Raw genomic sequence first — 22,068 nt, 5'->3', positions numbered from 1 at the left:
ATTGTGTCTCTTTTAAAGGTGATCCTCAGCTGAGAACCCCTGGTTTTAACTTTGCTGTGCTAGCCATGCTCTGAGAAAGCGGCTCAACTTAGATGGCATCTTAGCCTAAATTATTCTGTATTCAACCTGGAAACAATCCCTTGCTTATGTGGATGCGGGTTCAGATAATTTTATTAAACCTCTCTAAAATCCATCCAGCCTAGATTCTATGTTACCATCTTCCATTGGTATTCCTATGTGTTGTGTGTTWATTTGTTTATTTATCACCTGTGGTTTGGCAGCATGAAAAACATTCAGTTACATTCCTTACAGAAAGGCTATCTAAAATTAYAAATGGGAGTCATATACTGACACGATTGAGCAATCAAATGACTGACAGCCCAAGACTGTGGTGTTTGACTGCAAGGCACTTCAGTTTGGGGACAGTATTATTTTAAAACACTTCAATTTTGCACATACAATATGAAAATAAATTGAAAAGTCCATGTAATATTCCGCAGCGCGGAGGTGTGCTTCACAGCAGGACCCAGACAGGAGAGACGTCTCCATCCTCAGCCACGTGCAGAACTTGGCAAGTCCTGAGTGATGTCTCTGCTGCTGGCCATACTCTGACCACAGGGTTGGGCCAGAGACCGCTGGAGGTCCCTTCTGACCAGCATTTGTCTAGAATTCCCTGATTATACTTTGAAAATAATGAGAAAAGGAATAATTTGTAGAGGATTTTTTTTTTATTTTTTCTATATCATTCATAACACCTTGAATTACATACAAAGTAAGGACCACTCTAATGCAGCTTGCTTTGTAAAYAAATTACTTGGCATAGAATAGATTTTGGTTTACATTGTCAAGAAAAAAAMCAGTAATCAAGCCAACAATACAATTACAGGTAGTTCTTGGTTGTAAACCTTCTCTCTCCTACTGTTCTTAAGTGTTTTCCATAGTAACGCCATAACTGCAATTAAAATTCAGATTTTTGACAACTCTTTTACTCTGTACATAATATCAGTTTTTTTTTTCAATTGCAAGGATGCAAACCTGTCTTTATATTTGCGTTTCAGTACCTAGGAATCCAACAGAAAAATCAGAATGAGCCTAATTAAGCCTTATGCTCTCCCTAGAACAATCAGCCTAGCACATTTCATTGAGGGGAAGCCCTCACAACCTGATATATTTTTAGCCTTTGCCTCTTCTGGCTGTTTTTCATTGTATGTAGGAACACAAACAAATTAATCTCTTGTTTCCAGTAGAACATTTTGGAGTAATCAAACTTGCATGTTAATGCATTTACCTTTTTCTTAACCATTGTAATATCTGTTGCTATAGTTGGATAGTACTAGCAAGAAAATATAGTCAGAGTTCAAAGTCACCAATATGAAACCTAGGCCTAAGTTCATTACTTAAAAAAGAAAAAAAAGCAGCTTCATATTTGCCTGATAAGGCTTTTTCTTCAAGGATAGTCATGGTGCAGTCAGCAAAGAAAGCTAAAAATAGTCTCTTCAAAACCTCATGACAGGGAATGTTTCTTATAGGTAGCTCAGCTGCAAGTGAGCTACCTATTTATTCTCTTCTCCTAAATGTCCCATCAATAAGATTCAYCTGAACCTTATCTGCCTGGGAAACCAGAGTCTGATGCAGTCCCCAGGCTCAATTTGTTGCATATCAATTAATGGTGATAATCAATTCTTATTGATTAAAGAGCAGAAGAGCCAGATCAGGAAACAGGAATTGGCTTCCATGCCCCGTGCAAAGTGCTCAGAGCTGCTTACAGAGCCGGGGATGCCGCACTGGGCCCGGCTGGCCGCAGGTGGCGGCTGTCGGGTGGGGTGACGAGCCCTGATAAGGCACGATAAAAGGTGGGTGCTGAAGCAGGGGGAGCACAGTAGCTCCTGGGAAAGGGTAGTAGTGGATGTAGGGAGCTTTTTAGAGGAAGAAGGGTTGAAGGTGCTGCTGAGTTTTTTGAGGAATGTGCTTTGAAAAGGTGCTTTTATGTTAAAATAGTAACTGAAGAATTTTATATCTTTCTTGAAGGATAAAATAGTGGTATGGTCTCTAACTTCAAGAAATTTGATAATAATTTTCTGGTATRTGGCTTTTGTTGGTTGCTTTTCCCATTTATGGTGGTAATGTATGTGACTAACTTCTGAGGCTTAAGTTATATTTTGGGAATTGCAGTTGATGAAAGGAACTTCTTTCACTAACTTCTGAAATGTAACTCTTAATGCTTAAAGATGCTACAGAAAAACACTTAAATGTTTTATAGTGCACTGAATCTTTGTTTGTTTGTTTTTTTTCTCAGTCTAGTTTTCCAGAGGTGCTGAAGTGCTTGGCCTCTTCCTTAATGTTCTTGCTGATGTCTCTCTAATGCCTGGCTGCTACCTGTGTAGAAGGTAACTATTCTGTACTRTGTAAGTGTCAATTACTTGTCTGGAAAGCTTGGTGGAATGGCCCAGTCCTGTGCTGTGCTCTACTGGGCTCCTGTTACTAAATAGAGGCTTGATACTGCAACCTTCCTCTGGCTTTCTTGTTTTTAAGTTAAACTATGACTTGCTCTAATGGTGTTTGTGCAGGGGATTTCTGCTTTAATTGAGGGGGGGGGGGGAAGGCCAGGAATTGACATTTAATGAAGGTGTTACTGGCTTTTACTGTCCTGGTGAATTATGTGGTGTGTTCTGATGTGCTTGCTGTAGCAATGAGTAGCTCAATCTCAAGTTATGTTTCCTAAGAACTCCTTCTCACAACTCTTTCTAATGAAGCAGTCTTTATGTGGAGTGACTACTCCCAGGTTTTAAGACAAGAGGGATATCTGAAATGGTCTTGCTTGAATTTAAAATGATTCTAGGTGACTTAGCCTAAGAAATGCTGGGGAGAACTTGCTTTCTGGTGACTTTCTGTGCTTCCTCAAACAAGGAAGGACTTACTCCTTCTCAATTTGTAGACTTGTTAATTCAACCTGGGATTTTGGATGAGGTCAAGATTATTGTTGTAATGGCCAACTAAAAGCATGGGAGCTGCTTATAACAGCATAAGAAAATGAAGCTAAACACTTCCATGCAAGAGGTGACCTTCAGGTGTGAACAAGCTGCCAATCCTTCCTTGCTGTCAGGGGAGCTTGATTCACTAGTGCCTTCAGTGGTGAAACCYCTGTCCTTGAAGGATTCAGCCAAGATCCTGCCATAGGAGAAGCAGATGACCCTGTAAGAGGCGTGTGGCAGACCAGTGAATAGGTAAGCAGTGCAGGCTCRGTTAAATGACTGAGGAGCATCACTTCTCTTGTACTCAGCGTGGTTTGCCTCTGATACAAGTCATGCTCGTTTCAATCTTGTGAAACGCATCCTTGCAACAGCTTGTTCTTGTCTTCATTATAGAAGAGCCTGTGACTCTTCAAAGACCGTGGTGGATCCTGAAAAATGAGACTTGTTATGCTTGATCTTGGATACTTATATCTGAGCCAAGAATGCACATGTGCTTATTTAACTGGGTACATGATATGCCACTGTCCCTTACACTGGCATAAGGGCTGAATTAGATATKATTTATCTCTATAAATACAGTGGAATGAAAGGGGAGGTGAGTCCTTCAATGCAATTCAAGGGGGTATCTGGGGGCAGTGGATTGCTCTGGTCTTTTATCACAGAAGGGTGTTGGAGTCCACCTTGCAGGCCAGTGTTAGCATCTTGGTGCTGTTGGATCAGCACACCTGCTGTGCTCCTGCTGTGGAGCAGGACTCCTGCAGCCAGTGCATGTAAGACCTATGGAAGAGGGCAGCTCTGCTCTCCGGRGACTGCTTTTCATGCTAAAGATAGCACGTGGTTTCCACTGCAGCAATGCCTGAGCTGTGAACTTAAAATGCTTCTGATGTCTGCGATGGCCCTGGCTGCCAGGTCCTGCTGCTCCACCTGAATAACTACAAGGTGGCCATAAATCAGGGAGAGCATTCCTCGGTGACAGCGACCTGCGTGTGCAGCTGAGCCGAGGCCTGTGTTAGCCATCAACGCCTCTAGCGTAAACATGTCGTACTTTCAAGTGGGGTCTGACAAAGCAGCGCAAACACTACGCTCGTAGAGAGGGGTCACACAAACKAAGGGCTGTTAAGGGTCTGTGTGGTGGTGGGGCATTTGCTTGTTGATCAATGTCGCTAGCAGATGAAAGGGGAAGGAAATGGCTAATCCCAGGTTATTTTTCCTTTAGGTCTGAAATAGTTATACAGAAGTAGCTGTCTTATTTCTCCTTGAAATTGGGAGCTGCCAGCCAAAAACAGTACAGGAGATGGCCTTCATTCATTTCAGTTAGGTCAACAGTTTTAATCTCTCTAACCCATGCACTGATCTTGCTAGATGAACAGACTTGTATGTTGAATCTCTATGCAGGAATGATTTTCTTTCATTTTGAAGTAGTCCAGCTAAGAAACAGGAAGGCCCTTTTTGGTGGGCAATTTGGAGCCTGCTGTCGGAAGCAATGAGGCTGTGTGTTTAGTTGGTGACATGGTTTGTGTACCTGATCAGCAGTAACACCCATCCTGCATTCAATTTGCAGCAGATACTGAGCAAGAAGCTTGGCCTGGTCATACATGTATATTAAACTATTTATCCAGTCTCACTTGGGCAGTTGCTGCATGCCCTGATGTTAGCACTGAGGCTGTGATTCCAGTCTGATTTATCAATCAGTGCCTAAGATGTCAAACAGCTTAGGCTCTGGAAGAGCAATGTTAAAGGGCACCCCAGGTACCCCTTGTTGTACTGCACAGCCGATTGACTTGTAAAACTCATGTCTGGTGCAAAGCAGCAGCTGGAACACACACAGCCAGGAGTGACACCAGGCCACGGACGGCAGCTCCTGCGGCCCTTTCATGTGTCACAAATCACCAGGGCTGACAGGCGGGCGCTGGTGTCTGGCGTGTGGGGTGCCCTGCAGTGCAGTGGAGGTGGCTAGACTGGAGCAGCAGGTAGGAAACCTGCATGGTGGGTGGCCAGGTTGCTGCCTCATTGCTAACACCTCCAGGTTCCTGCCCGAGAGCTGCCTGTGGCTGCTTGGCTCCCTCTTCCCAAATGCACCTATACCTGGGAGGATAAGGATAGTAAGTTTTCCTCTGCTGAGGAAGCCAGAACCCAAGTTTGGTCTGTGTGTGCCACTTGTTTCTAACTAGCTCTTAGCCTGTAGAAGCAGAGCATAGGGCAGTAACACTGGTGCTTTATTCTCTCCCTTGCCAGCTGTGCCTGTATAATCCAGGTAAGTCCTTAAGGGCTTTCTCCAAAGCCAGCAGTCTGGAGTAGATTGCTGTTCTACTGGTTAACACCTTGATGGGCTCCTTGGTGTTAACTGGGAGCAACACCTTAAGAGAAATGCAGTGTAGTGCCTTGTGACAGAGCTGTTATTTTGGGGGTTTTGTTAGATTTGCACTCCAGTTTAGCGAAGTAGGCAAACCTTTGGTTGGGTTAAATAGTTCTTAAGCACATGCTGCCCTCAAGAGAGGCTCCTGGCTGGTGTGCAGCTGTTGTGGGAGCAGGGAGGACTTTCCCCRCCACAGGGGAGTGACACGTGCGCCCGGGCAGCTTTTGGACACCAACAATCCAGCCTCAAGTCAACTTCTGTTTAGGTAGTATTTTTTTCCAAACAGTCACTTGATAGGATGTAATCCTGTAAGATGGTGAGCAAAGAAGCTGATACAGTAAAGTATTTTTGCAGATGCTAAATTTTCAGTGCAGAAGTGGACCTTTTATGTGGGTGGGAGCACTCATGTGCTTAAAGTTAAGCATGTGCTTAAGTGCTCTCTTGGCTCAGGGCCAAAATGCTAATATGCTGGAGGGTCCCTTTCCTTCTCAAGTAACAGGCAACGTTCAGCAGTGTTTTGTGTGCATCTTGGGGCTTCCAGGATTATTAAAGCACATCCATGACTGACAAGGATGGCATGTTTTGAAACATTCTTAAACTGCTCATTTTAATGAACTTTGTGAGCATTAGTCTATATTATGACTCTTAATTTGTACACGGGGGGGAATTCTTGGCTAGGCTTTGGCAGACCAAAAGGGGAAGAAATTCTATTTTATTTGGTGACTTCAACTTAGCTTTATCTTATACAACATCTTAATTTCTATTTAAGAATAGAAATCTTCCTGTAGTATGTCCTGCTGAGATCCTAGCACACTAGTTAAAAACCTTCCTCTCTCCTCCTGGGAGAAAACAAACCTTTGACAGAAACTATTGGGATGAAATCAAGCTGCTGGAAGTCTCCTGTAGGATAGTGTTGCCCTTGCAGGTAGGTAAGTTGGCAGCGCTGTCCTGAGCGGTGTCCAGGACACCTGTTGGGCTGTGGCAGGAGTGTGCACCTGTTTCAGGCTGGGGGCAATAGGCTTCCCCCCACCGCCTCCACAGCCTCCTTGATGGCAGTGCTAATCACCCAGAGGAATGACTCTCTGCTYCTCTGACAGAGGTGCTTGCTGTGGTGTCATGAGTCTAAATACAGAGCTGGTTCTCAAACTATAGGAGTAAGGTTCAGAGGTCAGTGCAGTAAAAGCAGACAAAATTATGCTCTGTGCCACCTTGCTGTCTCAAAACACTAAGCTACAGGTTTTATGGAGCTCTGGCAAGCTGCATGTGTCTACTAGAGCAGGTGTGTAGTTCTTTCAGATCAGTTGTAGCTGATACAGCTGAAGGATCAAAGATTCATCTTAATGACTACTACCAGCCTTTTTCTCTTACTACTGCTGAAGAAATGGGATTTATTTGGTGTCTTGGTGTTTGTCCTGCAGCCAGACTAGCTAGGCTGATGTGTTTTGAAGCTTGGCAGCTTGGGGAGGGTCTGTCCGCTTAAACTGTGCTCTGCATGGGTGCAGCAGCCCTCTGCTCTGCAGGGTAGGCTGGGGCTTGAGGCTAAGCCTAGTATGGATGGTTCTATTTGTGCAAGCCATGCTGGGCAAGAACCTCAACAATGATGTTGTATGTGCATAGCTATTCCTATTATCCTTCCTTCTCATTTCTTCTTCAGTAGGACAAGCTCTTGCCCTGTGTCATGTCCATTGCCTCTTCTCCAGATGGAATTCCTTTGTCTTTGTTCCCCATCCCACCCTCTGTTAATGCCTAGTCACTTCCCCTGGCCACCTGCACCCAGGGAGTAGCTCCCACCTTCAAGTGGTCCTTAAGTTTGTCAAGTTGATCAACTGGGATGGCTAGGGCTTTCTCAAAGCTGGTTGGTGTGACAGAGCACCTAAAGCTGGAAAGAGTGCAAAAATGCTTGGTAAAAGCAACTGAAGTGCTTGCCAAGGTGCTCAGATATTTGTGTGTACTTCAATGGAGCGGAGGAGTAAGTGGAAGAGAAGAGTATCCCCAGTGCAAATTCCCCTGTGGGAGATAKGTTGAACAAGGGCTGGGGAGCTGTAAGGAACTTGCATGTATTTGGTTTCTTAGGCTTTTCCAGAATGTTTTCTTTCTTAGTCAGTATGTGATGCATTCTCAAAACTCTCTGGTTCTGTGACTTTGCCTTCCTTTTTATTGTGAGTAGCTTGTTCATTTTTTCTTGAATTCTTTGTCTGACCATAGCTGTGACCAAAGAGAGGAATGCACTTGACAAGTGCAATAAAGCAACTGTTCAGTGTTTATGGCAAGTGCTATACTTGTATGCTATTAATTCAAATAGCCTGGATTCCTATGAAASTGGGACAATATTGGATTACCTACCTTGCTGGAGCACAGGTGGAATGGATCACACTATAAAGTAACACACGTGTCCCCATCAAATTTGAGAGGAAATAATTGTGGACTCATAGGGTAAGACTATGTCTACTTCAAGCACAAGTGTTGCTTTACATGTAGCCTACGTTCTACAACAGCTGGAAGCCTCTACAGGCAAAAATAATATTAAAATACCATTAACTGGAGAACAGCTCAGTGCAAAAAGCTGACTGTACAATACTTGAGGTACTAACCCTTGCTCTGATATGGCAGTAGAACATGTTTTATTGAAAGTCTTCTCTGCTTCTTTGTAATATGAAGAGTCACCTAAGGGGGAGGGTTAAGCAGTTGATCTTAACACTTAGATTGATCCTTGTCTTGTTGAAGGATGTTCTTGCCATACTGAGGAGAATCTTGCTATCGAAGAGTAGAGGATGAAACTTCCTTTGAACAAGCTTCAGCTGAAAACTAGAGCCGTATGAGTAACTTTGCTGTTTGGTGCCTGARCAGGTAAGAGAAAAGCCTGATTGACCCGAATTCCCTAACAGTATGAAGGAAGCACAGTGCCGTCTGAAACTGAGCTTTCCTTCAGTTTGGGAGATTTTTTTCACCTTTCACATCTTCCTAAATAAAAGCACGGCATTGGGTTCTGCAGGGTTGAGTTGAGGTGCCCCATGCAGTTGAGGTTGCCTGGAAYGACTTGTGTGAAATGGCTGATATGGTTCTGTGTACCTGGCAGCTCCAGGAAGAGGCAGTTAAGGTACCTGCAGTGTTCAATCCATTAGTCCTAAGCAACAAGTAAGGAGCTGTGATGAAGGATCAAGACTTGACTTCTTTTTTTATAATTTAGTCTTATGAGTAGAATTAGGGAAATTTTGCTCTGGATTATTGGTTGCCTCTGGTGTTTGTAGGCCTGACTGTCCACTGCAGACTCTTCAGTCATCAAACTTATGTGCTGGAAGCAGTTCTAGCCCATGCAGCTATCTTCACCAGTAACAGATACCCAAGGCAGTCAAAGAATGTCTGACTCTCATCTTGCAGAACTGACTTGACTAATGACAGTAACAAGGTTTATTTGTGCACTGGGGCAAATTCTGTGATTTAAAGCATTCTTTGCTCCTAAATACCATCTTTTTCTCCCCACTTATGATATTCTTCTTGGACTTTTTTTGTGATGCTTCCAGGGGTCTTGCTAAGATTGTTTGACTTCAGKGACAGGAAGATCAATTCCAAAGATATCCTACAAGGGCAATCCTGAGGTTGCTGGTGAGGTCTGTAGTGTAAGTATCTGCAAGTGCAGCACTCTCGGGCTATCCTGATGTGCTCTGAGACATACACTTCAGTTGTAAAYGTGTAATTGTGCTTTTTCTGAAAACAATGATTATAATGGCCTTATTAGTGAACTTTGAGCAATATTTCATTCAAGCAGTTCCCRAAAGGACTTTCTTCAAGGATCCCCTTTGAGAGGTTAGAGCTGCATCTGCTGCTTCCACAGTTTTCCTTCTATATGTGCTTTTCTCCMAGTACATTGTTAGGTGCACAATGGAACCTGGAATGAGCTGAGTTTTGCAGGCTACCTGCTGTTCTATAAGCTGATGGTAGCTGCTGTTTTGTGTGCTCCACACTAATTTGTCTCCCTATGCATTATTTCCTGGTGTAGCATTAGTGAAACGCATGCTGATCCCCTGTTACTTCATGGATTTGCAAAGCAATCCGCAGGCCCACGATGATGTAAAACACTAAATATTGTTTTAAGTATTGGAGGCGCCACCCTGCCTACACGGCGCTTAGGATGGGCGGCGTGCCAGCAGGCTTGCTGGCATGTGCCTGGGAATCTGAGCATGCCCGCTCGGAGCGAACAAAGCAAAGCCCATGACAATAAGGCCGGGATGATGACAGACAAAAAAGGGCTGGTATATTGACTCTGCTCTTTGACCACAACGCYGGCTTGGGAGACTATGCTGTCTGGAGGGTTAAGAGTTTCTTTCTACACTCCTGCCTTACTGCCTGCACCTGCCCATGTAAGGGGAAGCAGGAATGAAGGAGCACTCTGTAGATGTTCCAGGAGCTTTTTGGAGTTGTTAAATATGAGTTTTGCACTAGTTTAATGCTTGTTTGCAGCCTTGTCAAATAACACCAGGCTGAATGCATCTCCTGAGCTTTGTTTGCTCCCAGGTTTTGCACTAGCRGGAGAATTGCTGCATGCCCTGGGTAAACTGGGGCAGCCTATGTGCCTGGCTGTGTGGTTGCTGGAGGTTGCTTGCTGGGACGGGGAGTGCACAGTGTCCCCCTTACCTTGGGAGAAACCTTCTTCAAGCCATCCTGCTTGTGTCTCAAAGCTGCAGTCCTCGGATGTCAACCTAAGTGCTGCAATCCTGTCAGACAAATGGGTTCTTGACCAGTGGTGAAGTCTATGCCATGCGATTGCTCACCTCTGAGCACCCAGCTTGCTCATCTGAGCATTGGGCATGAACTGCCCTGGAGATTTAAGCATTGTCCGCTGCCTGGGAGCGCTAACTGGTCTGCTCAGGACCCTGAGAAGCTGTTCATCAACTGTAACTTTGTGAGTAAAATGAGTTCCTATTTGGGCTTGAGTTTTGAGGCAGGGGTGTGCTACCTCAAAGCTGGGCTTCTGCTGAGGGACTGAGCTGTATCCTGGAGAACTAGCTGAGGGGATAGGTTGCTGGATAGATAGCTCTGCTGGAGTGCTGGGAGTGGGGAGTGACATGCTGCCTTCCTGAGGGGTTAGTGAGGTGCAGGTGTGGCTGGCTGGTGTGTTTTGTTTTGGTTGTTTCATYTTGGTTTGTGATTTTTTTTTTTGGTTGGGGAGAGGGGGATTGAACTTGAACTATTGCAGACTTTTACTCATAAGCTAATTAGTATAATGAGCAAACCTAAGATTGCAGGGTTTGCAGAGAAACTAGAMAGGGTTTTCTGTGAATGTTAAGTACTAACAAGCATAGTATAAATATGGCTGGATATATGGCCTGCTTCAATATCTAYGCTTCTATTCATGTGAATGTGCTAATTCTGGGCACGTTTGCAGAGCCATGTGCTATACGAACTTGGATATCACATTTCTCCTGTTGCCTGGGGATCCTTGAAAAACATGTGGCTGGAGAGCTTCAAAGACCTGGTAGAACTTCAGTTTATCCTTTGTGTTTCTGCTTTTCCTCTTGACCCTTGCTATGGCAAAGGAAGACTGAATCCACAGACAGTGATTAGCTCAACTCAAAAGCCTRTTATTGCAGTTTGCATCTCTCCATCCACCTGGGCTAGAAACAGGCACTTTGTTAGAGAAGTCAGTATCTTCCCTCCACTGGACTCTTGAGCCTTTCATTGGTCTCTTAGGATATTTTGGCTTCCCTTTTCCTGAAGCTATGGCTTAAATGACTGAATCCAGTAGATTGGTCTATCGACTAGTACCTATCTACTGGATAGATACCCTTCTTAGTGCACTGTCTGAGATGCAAAGAAGTTAGATGAGGTACCTTGCTTATTGTAAGTCAAAGATGAGACCCTGGTGTCTTTCTCTTGAGTTACTTGTGTCTGCCTTTATAAGGCTTCCATTGAGCTGTGAGACGAGCAACRTAGAGATGATAAATCTCTACAAGCTCAGTGTTGTGCTTTTTTACAAGCTTTTTAGTAGAACTGTTTACAGAYCTGTCATTCTAATGACTCCCATTTCTGGCTCTTTTCTAGGCTTTGTTTTCTTAGTGTGATTCTTCCAAAGAGCTGCCGAGCGCTTTCTGTACGTAACGGCACCCTGACGAGGAGCATGGGACGCCTTCCCTCCCTGGCTGGCGGGCAGCTCTCGTCCGCTTTTGTACCTGTGTGCAGCGAGCCACATCTGCAGGTACTGACTTTTGGGAGACYTGCTCCGTGGTGGTGATACATGGGGCTTGACAACAGGCTCTCTCCTTTGGCAGTAAGAGAAAGGAAGGTTTTATTGTAAGGTAAGTTGCCTGGAAATGTAGAGCCACTCGCTCTSTCTTCACTGAAACGTGAGTGACTGTAAAAGATCCATGCTAGGCTGTTTCCCACAAAAATATTTCYTCATTTTTCAGCCTAAGAATACGTACTTTACTTCTGATGTATTGGAAAGTGTTATGTGTTTATAATGTGTATAATTGCCAATTATGCGGGAGAGACGTGACGATGAACAAGAGTGAAATTCCATGGGTAGAAGGATCTTATTAAATGGACTGAAAAAATCTCTCCAATATAATTTTAATGTGGTTTAGTTATTTGTTTTTAATGTATTAACATAAGATGTTTTCTTCCACCAGCAAAATGGAGCATTAAGTTGRAGTGCTGGATTACTCAGAGCAGAAACATGGCTGTAATGTGCAAATGTTTCCTTGTTTTGTCAAGGTCGGTTTGCGGGGGCTGACATGAAGCTGTTCCCTCAACTGCGAATCCTGTCTAGGGTACCAGCCTCAAAGAATGTTTAGAGGTTTTATGGATTCCTTTGCCTTTAAGGCCACTGGTAGCATATTAATGGTTTGTGCAGGATGATTTCTTCCTGCTTAGAATATTCTTGCGAGGTGGTAGAACTTTAAGAAAGGGAAGTAACACTTCAGTTTTCACCCTACAGAGATGAATTTGACTCTACAGAGACAGTAGGTTGCAAGGATGGCCACAGAAGCAGTTTGCAGGAGCTTAGATGTCTCTGGGCTAGCTAGCTGACTGGAGGCTGCCTACACAGCAGACAAACTGGCCTGTCAGGGGCAGGATTTCCCAAGCCTGTGTTACATGTAGTCCTGGGTTGAGATGAGTCCCCTCTCTGGCTACGAGGCAGATGWGCTTGGGAGTTTGTCTGGGACAAGGTGGGATGTATCCCACCTGGTGAGTCAGGCTGGGGTCATATTGTTGGTTCTGCCTTTATCTGCTGTGTAATTCTGGAGTTGTTTCAAGATGCTCATCCAAGGCTTAACTTAAGGGACACATGGCTCTACTGGGAGTTTCAGGCTTTAGCTACCAAGCTTGGAGATTAAATCCTGGTACACTGTGTCCTAGGTCAGGATCTGGAGATAAAGGCTCTGCATAAGCACAGGAAATGCAGTGCCAAGCTTCCTGCCAATGTGGAAGGACTTCGGCAATGAACAGAGAGGTGCCTTTCTTTGTCTGAAGCATTCCCTAGGGATCTGTGCACAGGAGCTTGCCCCAACTCACCCTAAAGAGACTGGGGTGTGAGTGCCTGCCCTGACTGGTGAGCAGATGCAGGGTGCTACAGCTCTGTCTTGTGGAAACTCATTTACCTGGCTGCYGCCGCTTGGATTAGCGGTAAGAGTCAAAAGGGATGTTTGACTAAATAGCCCAGAAGCAAGGTCCTCCACTAGCCTGGGAGCTACTGTCTCAGGTAATGAGAACAGCAGAGTTGTGCAGGTGGGGGTGGAGAGCAAAACAGAGCCAGCTCTGCATGCTGAAGCTAAGGGGATTCAGCCAAAGGTTAATMACTTTCTACCCTAAACTGCTGTGAAGTGTTGCTGTGGGGTATCACGCAGCTGCTCGGCTCCAGCCCAGAGGTGTCTGTTTCAGTGGTGGGTGGCATGAGCCCATGTCCTTTTCTTAGCTGCGTGGGGGTGTTGTGAGGCCTCCTGATTTAAGGCTTGTGCAAATTCGGTGGCACTTTATTGTTTGATCAAACGCACCATGGAAGCAGTGAGCAAAAGTACTGASCAGCCAGCCACCCTGTCTCCTTGCTTCTCCCTTGCTGGCAGAAACATGGCAATGAAATAAGTGGGGAAATTCTTGCTGCATGAGTCCTGCTTAGCTGGTAGGATCTGCAGACTCGAGGAAAGGGGGTGATTTTTAGACCACCTGTTTCATAGTGCAGTGAGCCTTTTGCTGCCAGCAGCCAAGCAATTACTCAAGGATGAGCACTTGCTCAGAAACRAGGATTGATTCCACTGAGCTCATGCACAAACCGTGCTCATCCCCTACCAACACCCTTCTGCTGCTGCACCAGGGCCCTCAGACAGCTCATCATGTCAGCCCCAAGGAAGAGTGTGGGGCAAAAAACGGTAGTCTTTTGAGCAAAATTGTCTGGGRGAGAGAGCAGGCTGTGCTTGAAAGCTAATATCTAGTCCTGGCAATCCAGACCTAATCCTGAAGTCTGCAGCCACCTCAGGGACAAGCCATGGAACCTTACAGAGCTTGTGATGCTCTGTCGCATCTGTCCTGCTGCTGCTTGTTGCTAATGGTCCCTGAAAGACAAGGGAAGGAGGTTTGGTACAGACTGCAGGTGCATACTGCCCATTCAAAAAGCTCCAAGTCCAAGAGGCTTTTGCTGTACTGCTTGGGACTTAGTTGTAGAAAGTTGCCTACTTCTTGGTAGTTTTTGTTGTTGAATCTTCTGAAACTTGTGTGCTCTGAAGCAATGCCTAGAACCCATCGATGTCCTTGTCTACCTGGGTCTGCTCTGGGGAATGGATAAGAGAAGGGGTAGTAAAAGCAAGAGTTGGTCTGATACTTTTGCCAGTGGTCACAGGGGATCTTAGCTCGGTGTTGCCAACTGGCTTTGCCTCACCCAGGGCATGATTATTGCATTCATGTATTTCCTCTATCTTTACAGGAGTCTCTTTTGGGAATTGTATAACCTGCATATCTCAAGTGCCAAATATGAAACCTAACGGCCAGTTAAGCAGAGAGCGGTTGTTGGACCCTTACTGAGTCAAGTCTGGTCAAGCAACTTGGATCTAGGAGCTTGTAATGGTAAACTTCATCTTAAACTTGCTTCTGCCGCTCAACTGATGTTTTTTTTTTTGTGTGAATGCAGATTGGAGTGTGAGATTTACCACTCCAGGACTTCTTCTATGCACAATGGTGTGTCATGCAGCTCTCATCCTCTTGTTCAGGATTTCCACTGGGTGAGGCCTGTTGTGATGGCTTGGACCTCAATGCCGGGGGTGAGGAGAGGTTTTTCCCCCAATGTGGGGGAAATACTTTCTCTAAAGGTCTGAGAAGTATTCCTGTTTAGGAGAACACCATCTACAGTGCTCTAATTCTGTTCATCTGGGCTGGCATTAGTGACAATCATTTTTGGCATGCAGCTCAATGCGGGTATCTAGTGCACAGCCCCTTGGAGGCATTCATGTTTCTCATCCACATTTGATGTGGTAGTCTCAATTTAAGGAGTTAGGAGCATCTTGAGGTATTAAAACCTCTGACTTTGCTCTAGAAGTGTTTTGTAGTAATGGCTCGAGCAATATTTATAATCACTATTGTAACTGGCCCCAAACCTTGCTTTGAAGAATGGGCTTCCTGTCACAAAAGTCTGAGTCTTCTTACTGTGACTGAAAAAATGTCAGAGGGATATGATGACAAGCTTCTCCTTAAATGAAACTTTAACCTAGCTGTATGTGAAACATACATCTACCTGCTCTGTTATTTTTGGTCTTGGTAGCATTTCTGGTGAATATATGTTCTTGATCTTAAGCTAAAAACCTGTGGCCTACTTGTGTGCTTCAGCTTCTTGGCTAAACAATTGTAGGTCGAGTGGAAACACTGAGGCGCTTGACTGACTTATGTTCAATGCACAGTTTGGGTAAGGTGGAGCTGTTTCTTCTGTGATTCTTATCCTAAGTGACAGGCTGGTCTGAGAAACCCTGGGGGGCTTCTAAGYGTCTCCTTGGATCTTTGTCAGGCATTTACAGCCCGCAGGGGAATGGGGCACGCAGCCCAGTTTCGCCCAGCTACAGCGAGGCCAAGTGTGGGCTCATCACGCTGTTCCAGATGGTTGAACTTCACTCAACTGCTCTGCCCTCTCCGTCCCAGCCCAAACCACCAAAATGCAGGGGAGGATGCGGACAGCCCTGGAAGGACTGTTCGTAGGTGCCCYGTGGGTTCCTGTTGGCACCCCATATAGGTCCAGCTCTTTCTGAGAGATGGAAAACCTCAAGCCTAGCAAAGATAGAAGGTGGGGCTCTGGAGATGGGAGTGCTCTTTAGCCTCAGGGCATCCATGCAGAAGCAGTTCACTGCAGTTCTGCAGTTACTGCAAGTTCAAGGCTTTTTCATGCTCTGTTTCCTCAGGTTATCATGTAGGCCAGTCCACTTGTGCTTGGTGTGGAGAAGTCGTCCCTCAGATTGGTTGCATGTCTCATGGCTACTGCAGCTTCAGAACAAGATGTATGTCCTGTTGATGTTGGGCATGGCAGGTAGGATGAGGCTCTCCACGTTCTGTATGCTGGTGCAATAGACTTGTCTTGACCCTTTTGTACTGCCAGGTTTTTCTAGAAGGAAAAACTTGTGGCTTCGTCTGTAGGGGTTAGATAAACTCTGAACTCATGGGGAGTTTTTGATGAGAACCAAACTCAAATTGACCCAAAAGTTGCACCAGTGGTAGAGGTGCATGGTGTCAATCCCCCTTTTCCCTGACATGGGTGTGCAGTGCTAACTCCTACTGGAACTGCCATAGGGCTGTGACGGTTAGTGGCAGGGAGTTGGGAGGAAGGTGCTGGCTACTAGGTGGCTTGTGACATCTTCCCGCAGCTGCTGTGTAGCTCCAAAGTGTGTTTTGAGGCTAGTTCCGGTGGCGTTGGGAATAAAACACTGTTCTACCAACTTAATATTGAGCACTGTCATTGGAGCTCTGGGTCTTATCAGTGTTGGAGGTGGGAGGCCCAAAGGATCTTTCAGGGTCTGAGAACTCCCTGAAGTTGCTTCCAAATTGTGATTGCTTCGTGGGAAACTGATCTTCCCTTGCTTGGTCATACAGCTGGATTAACTTTCTGCTAACCTGTCTTAAACTGTTTAGTTGACTTACACTGGAAGTAATTGGACACACCTAATAAAGTGTAGTGGAATTTCATTGAGCTGCAGTGTTCCCTTCAAGTTAATTCTCTTCCATTAGATAATATTCATCGTGAYGGTTAAGTAACCAGACTTTCTTATTTTCCCCCAACTCTTCCAGGGACTAAGGCTTCAGTCATGCTTTTCAAGACTTGTTTTCTTATCTCTGAAGGCTTCTGAGCAGAATAGCAAGTACTACTTTGCCAATACCTTGATGTCTAGCATAGGCTGCCACTTAGCAAGTGTTCAGAGAGCTCTCGCTGGTATTTAATTCTGGTAATAGCTTTTTGCATTAAGAGCCACYGCTTAACTTGCAGAGGAGTCTAAGGAGGTAAAATAGCTCTGGTTTCATCTAGCATCTTCAATTGCAGTCTTGCAGCATAGAGGCCACAYGTCCATCTATAGTGCTGAGTATTGTGCATCTACCTAATCCACAAGAGATCCTATTCCATGACCAGGAGGTTAGTGCTTCTGGGGCAGCAGCAGTTCTTAGTCTACAGTCAGAGTTGTGGCTTTTCTATAGCTGCCCCAGTGTGTCTGGGACACGTATGGTCTGTATTCTCTCCCCTCTTTACAGGTTTGTAGTGAAGGCACAGACTGCTGGCCCTTGAGTGAGGAGGGTGCCTCAACTTGAAGGAAATCCCTATGTGATCCTGGCAAGTCTGTGGCTAGCTTTTGAACATGGAAGGAGTAACAGAGCTACCTGTGATCCGTGTCACACTCAGCTGCCAGAGGGCGTGAGGAATGCCCACACCATGGGGGTAGGTGGCTAGACTGTGTGCTTCTATTGGTGYCTATGGGAGATCCCCAGAGGAGAGAAGGGTGCTGCGAGGGAGGTAGCTTGGCTAGTAGAACATATAGGGCTCATGGATCTTTACAAGCATTCAGCATGGAGCTGTCTGCTCAGGTGGTGTCCATAGAGGCCTTGGCACTACCCTGCTGAGAGGTCTTGTAAAGTGTCAGTTAAGTCTTTCCAACAGAAGAACCCGAGGCACCAAGAAGTCACAGCTGGGCAAAGTCAYGCTGTTCAGGTGCACTCATTGTGGTTGTCTCAGGTCCATTTGAAAGGAGCAGTTAAATGACAGCAARGAGCTTGTGGTAGAAGCCTCTGGTCTGTTGCTCAGGCTGTCAAGCCATGCTCTTCCCCCAAACAATCTCCTGGGTAGGCCTTTGTCTGCAAGATGTCATCCAGACTGACACTGCAGAAACATGAGTGGCATTGCTTGTTCTCAGCCTGGCTATCGGGTAGCCTGGCCCTCAGCAGGCTGTGCAAGGCTATGCTTTGGCCTGTTCTGGTCCTCTGTCCMCATGTGACAGCACAGAGATGAGGATGCTTAAAGGTGAACTTGATTTCTCCCCTAAAAAGTGATTTCTCCCCTAAATGGCACAAGGTCCAGATCTGTCTTCTTCTAAGAAGCTTGTTTGTGTTGCTTGTTTCCCTGTTCTTTAAACAGTTGAAGTGAGGCAGAGAGCTCCAGGGACTTCCCGTCTCAAGAATGAAGCACTTGAAGGAAGCAGATGCCTAAACTTATCTCTGGCAGGCAAAGGTGATTTCTCAGCTAAGTGCATGCAAAAAGAAACTCAAACTGGGTTAGCCAGTTAACCCTACTGACTTAGCGTGGGTTTCTTCGTTAGTTTTGTTTTTAAGACGGCAGGTAGTTAAGTTCAGATAACGGACTAGTCTCAGTGGATTAGTTAAAGTATGAAGGGGACTGGAAGGAGTTGGGACTGCTGCAGTATAGGCTGCTCTTGACACGAGCTTCAGCTCTGTGTTTGGGCTGTCTCTTGGACTGGGGCTCTTGGCCCAGCTATTTGAGTGACTGTAAAAGAAACRATATAGTATCTTGCGGAAACTCTAGCTGTTGTGCTTAATGGGCTTGTCGGGGCTTTCTCTGGCTGCCTTGAATGTGTCTGTTTGGGGTCTTTTGGGTGGAATTAGTGCCTGGAGCTTTCAGTTAGCTGGTRTAAATGCACAGGCTCATGCTACAGCTCTCCCTTCGCAGCAGCTGGTAAAATGTTGCAGAAGTYTTATGTTTTTGACTACATCTTATTAGCTCAGTACCTTGTGAATATTCTGGTAGCTCTCTGTATTCATTTCCTATGAAATGCCAAATTATGTGTCTCTGTCCCCCAAGCCCATCACTGCTCAGTAATAAAACTAGATTTATCTTGGGTCAGTTTCATTTAAGATACTTCAGCTGCTCAGAGGGAAATGGGTGAGGGTGCAAAACAATTGGGCTAGGAGTCGCCAGGTCTATTTAGCAGTGGTGTGATGTGATATTTATCAATCAGAAGCACAAAGTCACTACTTCACTATGGAGTGTGTATAGTGCCAGCCAAAAGCTCCCAAAGAAAGAGCTGCCGGTTGGACCCTCCTCTCTAGGAGCTATCTGGGGAAGGACAGATGTCCACTTGCTAAAAACGGTATCGGGCATTGGCACGATCAGGCTTGACTTGGAGCTTAASTGAGGTGTATCGGCTGTATTGTGCCAAAACGTGGCAAACCCTCCCGTGGCCCGGGGAAAGGATCGCACAGGTACTGACAAGAAAGGCCGGGAGCRAAGACTGTCCCGGGATGAGTCACTGCCCAGGGCTCTGCAGTGCAGATTACCTTTTTGTGCAAGGCTTCAGAATCAAATGCCTTCAAATCATTATGCCCAAGTGCCCCCTGTGAAGAAGAAGCAGCAAGAGAGAGATGCAGCTTGGATTATGCTAGTTGTGTTAAAAGGAAAAAAGGTCCCAAGTTGCATCAGTCCCTTATCTGATGGGTGTCACAGCTCAGTAAGGCTGAGCGCATGGATGGGGAGCCTATTTGCCTTTGCCAGCCTAAATTAGAAATGGGGAAGAAAGGAACTTTGAGTCAGTCACTTGATGTGACTTGGCCTGTTCCAGCTGAGTGAACTGTTCAGGTGGCAGTGAACTTGGAGTGAGGCCTGGCTCCTGCAGCAGGAGAGCTCCCTGAGGAAGAAGAGGCTTGCTGACTCCTTCAGGTGTGGGTTTGTGCTGGTCAGGCCTCCTGATAACCTGCAAGGTGTGGCAGTCAGCCTGCTCRTGGCCTGTGGCAGGCTGGGTGTTATCCCAAAGCCCAGGTGTCCGCTCAGCCCTGCRAGCTCCTGCTGGGATGCTGCAGACCTGCTAGGGTTGGTAAGTGAATTAATGCAGTAGCTGCTTGAACTGGAGGCTTGGGCTCTGGGGTGCTGACACATCCTCCTGCCTGAAATTCCCTGGTTGATTTGTGTGGCATGCTGTCATTTGAATGAGAGACTTAGGCTCTACGGAGGGCTGCAGAGCTAAACATCACCCTTGTAGGAGYTAGGGTGGAGGAGATGTAGAGAACTGAATTGAAATACTCCCTCTAGTGAAAGATAAAGAAGGAATGTTATAGAGCATGGCCTGTAATTAAAGACTCCAGGAGAGTGCATATCTCCGGAAGCGAGACCAGCTTTTATGTGCGTCATGTGTATCAGTATGGTGCAAGCATGTTCCTGTGAATTTCCTTAAGTCTCTAAAAAGACTTTGAAACGKGGCTTCTGCAGCCCTTTGATAAGGCTATGTGCTTTTCCCATGGATATGGGTGCAGTGTTCAAGGTGTTTGGGGTACAGTCTGTTATGACTCTGGGCATGTGACAGGGAAGTACCCCCATGTGCCTGTCCTGCTGAAATGCCATCCCCCAGTGGGCACTGGGGTGTCTCCGGAGGCTGAGCTCACRTAGCTGTGGGGCCGCTGAAGCCAGCTGAGTTTTGGTGCACAGAAAGCTGCAGCACAGGCTGTGTTTGAGAGGTGGTGCCCGTGGCCCCCACTGAAAGAAGGGGTGCTGAAAACTATTTTGCAGAAGGTGCCTAGCAAATGCTTTTGCTGTAAGTCATGGCTTTGGTTTAAACTGCCTTTGGGCAAATTGTGATTAGAGCTGCCTTAAGGCTGTAGATGCTTTGGAGTTGAGGTATGTTTGATGGGAGGTTAACCACTGTTCTTGGCTCACAGCTGTGAAAGTGAACTAGTATTGTCCTCAAAATATGAGAAACTAGACTGGCATTTTGATTTTCTAATTCTTTCTAGGAGCAGTTATCAGAAGGTGATAGAACAGTTTGACAGACTATCCTTTTAACTAAAAAAGTTCTTTAAAAAGGCAGGTTTTTGCATCCTTTAAGCCRTAAGACTGCTAGACAAACTCTATTTCTTGCTCATTTCTGGTTTGTGTTTTTTGCCTGTCTGATTTCTGCCCTGGAAAAACAGGTGTAGAGCTGCTATAAGTAGCCAGAAGCCCAGCGCATGCGGCGAGTTCCTTGCAGACTCTAAATTACAGTTTTGCTTCCTGGGTTGTGACCTCGGGTCTCTGACCTGCAACTGCAGCATGTTTTCTGTGACTAACAGCTGTAATTCCCTAATTACCATGCTTGGTTTTCCTGCTGTGCTGTAGATTCTGTTACCAAGGAGGCAAACSAAGTTTCCTCATTCCTCCCTGTGCTCTATAACCTTCCAACTGTTTTAAATCCTCCATTTGATGCAGCCCATAAAAACAAATGACTATCCCTACTTCCAAATATTCATAGTCTCCAGAACATAGATATRTATTGCTAGGGAGGAGGAGGAGGATGAAATAGGTCCCTCTGGTATTTTTTTGAAAAGCAGCTGTTACAGCAGCTATTTTGAGGTTAAAAAGCTTTTATTAGATGCATCTATTCAGCGCGGAGAGGCAGACTTGCAGAATGCCATTTACATGGATCTGCGGTCTGAGGAAATTATGTGGATGAATCAACAAAGCATCTATGGAACTTGGGAGGTGGGGGGAAGAGGTGCAYGTTAACCTGAAGGCAGGCTGCATGCGTGTGGTGTAATCCAAGATCCTCAAGATCCTTGAGGCTGACCGGTGTGATGATGGACCTTATGGATGGCTTTCTGTCAGCCCGGTCAGGCTGAAGACGAGTGGCGGCTTGGGATGAAGGTGAGAGCGATTCTATACTGATGTAGAGCATTAGAGCAGTACAACTAGCTGGTGAAAGGGTAGGTATAAGTAAAAGTCAAAAAAATGGGTTCTGCCTTCTAAGAAAGCAGTGACTAATGACAGATTTCTTTGTGCAGGCCTGTGTCTGCTGCACGCACCTCGAGGCTTTCCCTGATGCCTGACTTGACGGTGACASATGCTCCCGGGTGAGTCCTGTACACCTGCCTATGTGCAGGAGGGGCATGATCAGCCTAACGGGGCTGCATGCTAGACCTGTATAGATAAAAAGTTCCTGTCGTGCCCTGCCTCTCACAGTAGCACGTTGGCCCCACAATGTGTCATGCTGCAGAAGCAGCCTCTGCGTTGTGCCTTTGGAGGATGTCTTCCAGGTCACAGGGCAAACATGGGCTCCCGCCCCGTTTGCTGCTCGACTTTGCTGGCGGTGACTTCCTCTGGACTGCTGCAGTTAATGCCTGGAAGATTGCATCTAGAAGGCAAGATCCAGGAGGAAAAAGGCAGGGATGACCAGCTTGATGTCAGCTAAAGGTAAAACAACTGTATACAAACAGTAGCTGCCTGGAGAAAAAGAAGGGTGTGTGTATTGTACTGGCCTAAGAGAAATGGAATGCCTTGTTTCGTCTGGATTAAAATCTATCCCTGTGGTG

The 22,068-nt window shown here is 45.8% G+C and overlaps 2 long non-coding RNA genes across 5 annotated transcripts; both read left to right on the top strand.

Moving 5' to 3' along the window:
* Positions 1-1,948: 1,948 nt before the first annotated feature.
* On the top strand, positions 1,949-8,165 carry LOC112951465. The gene is made up of 3 exons (XR_003250223.1): positions 1,949-1,978; positions 2,297-2,387; positions 8,053-8,165. It is a non-coding gene; the product is annotated as an uncharacterized LOC112951465 (long non-coding RNA).
* A 698-nt stretch (positions 8,166-8,863) lies between these two features.
* LOC112951440 lies at positions 8,864-21,598 on the top strand. Of its 4 annotated transcripts, none has more exons than XR_003250212.1 (5): positions 8,864-8,945; positions 10,005-10,228; positions 11,368-11,521; positions 14,243-14,382; positions 21,541-21,598. It is a non-coding gene; the product is annotated as an uncharacterized LOC112951440 (long non-coding RNA). The 4 variants fall into 4 exon arrangements; XR_003250213.1 differs by lacking the exon at positions 21,541-21,598 and adding an exon at positions 17,038-17,184; XR_003250214.1 differs by lacking the exon at positions 21,541-21,598 and adding an exon at positions 15,702-15,751.
* Positions 21,599-22,068: the final 470 nt, after the last annotated feature.

Source organism: Nothoprocta perdicaria, unplaced genomic scaffold (assembly GCF_003342845.1).
Source record: "Nothoprocta perdicaria isolate Ctin4 unplaced genomic scaffold, notPer1 scaffold_350, whole genome shotgun sequence".
NCBI lineage: Eukaryota > Metazoa > Chordata > Aves > Tinamiformes > Tinamidae > Nothoprocta > Nothoprocta perdicaria.
Note: the sequence above shows the minus strand (reverse complement) of the source record. Positions and strands in the feature narration are given on the sequence as shown.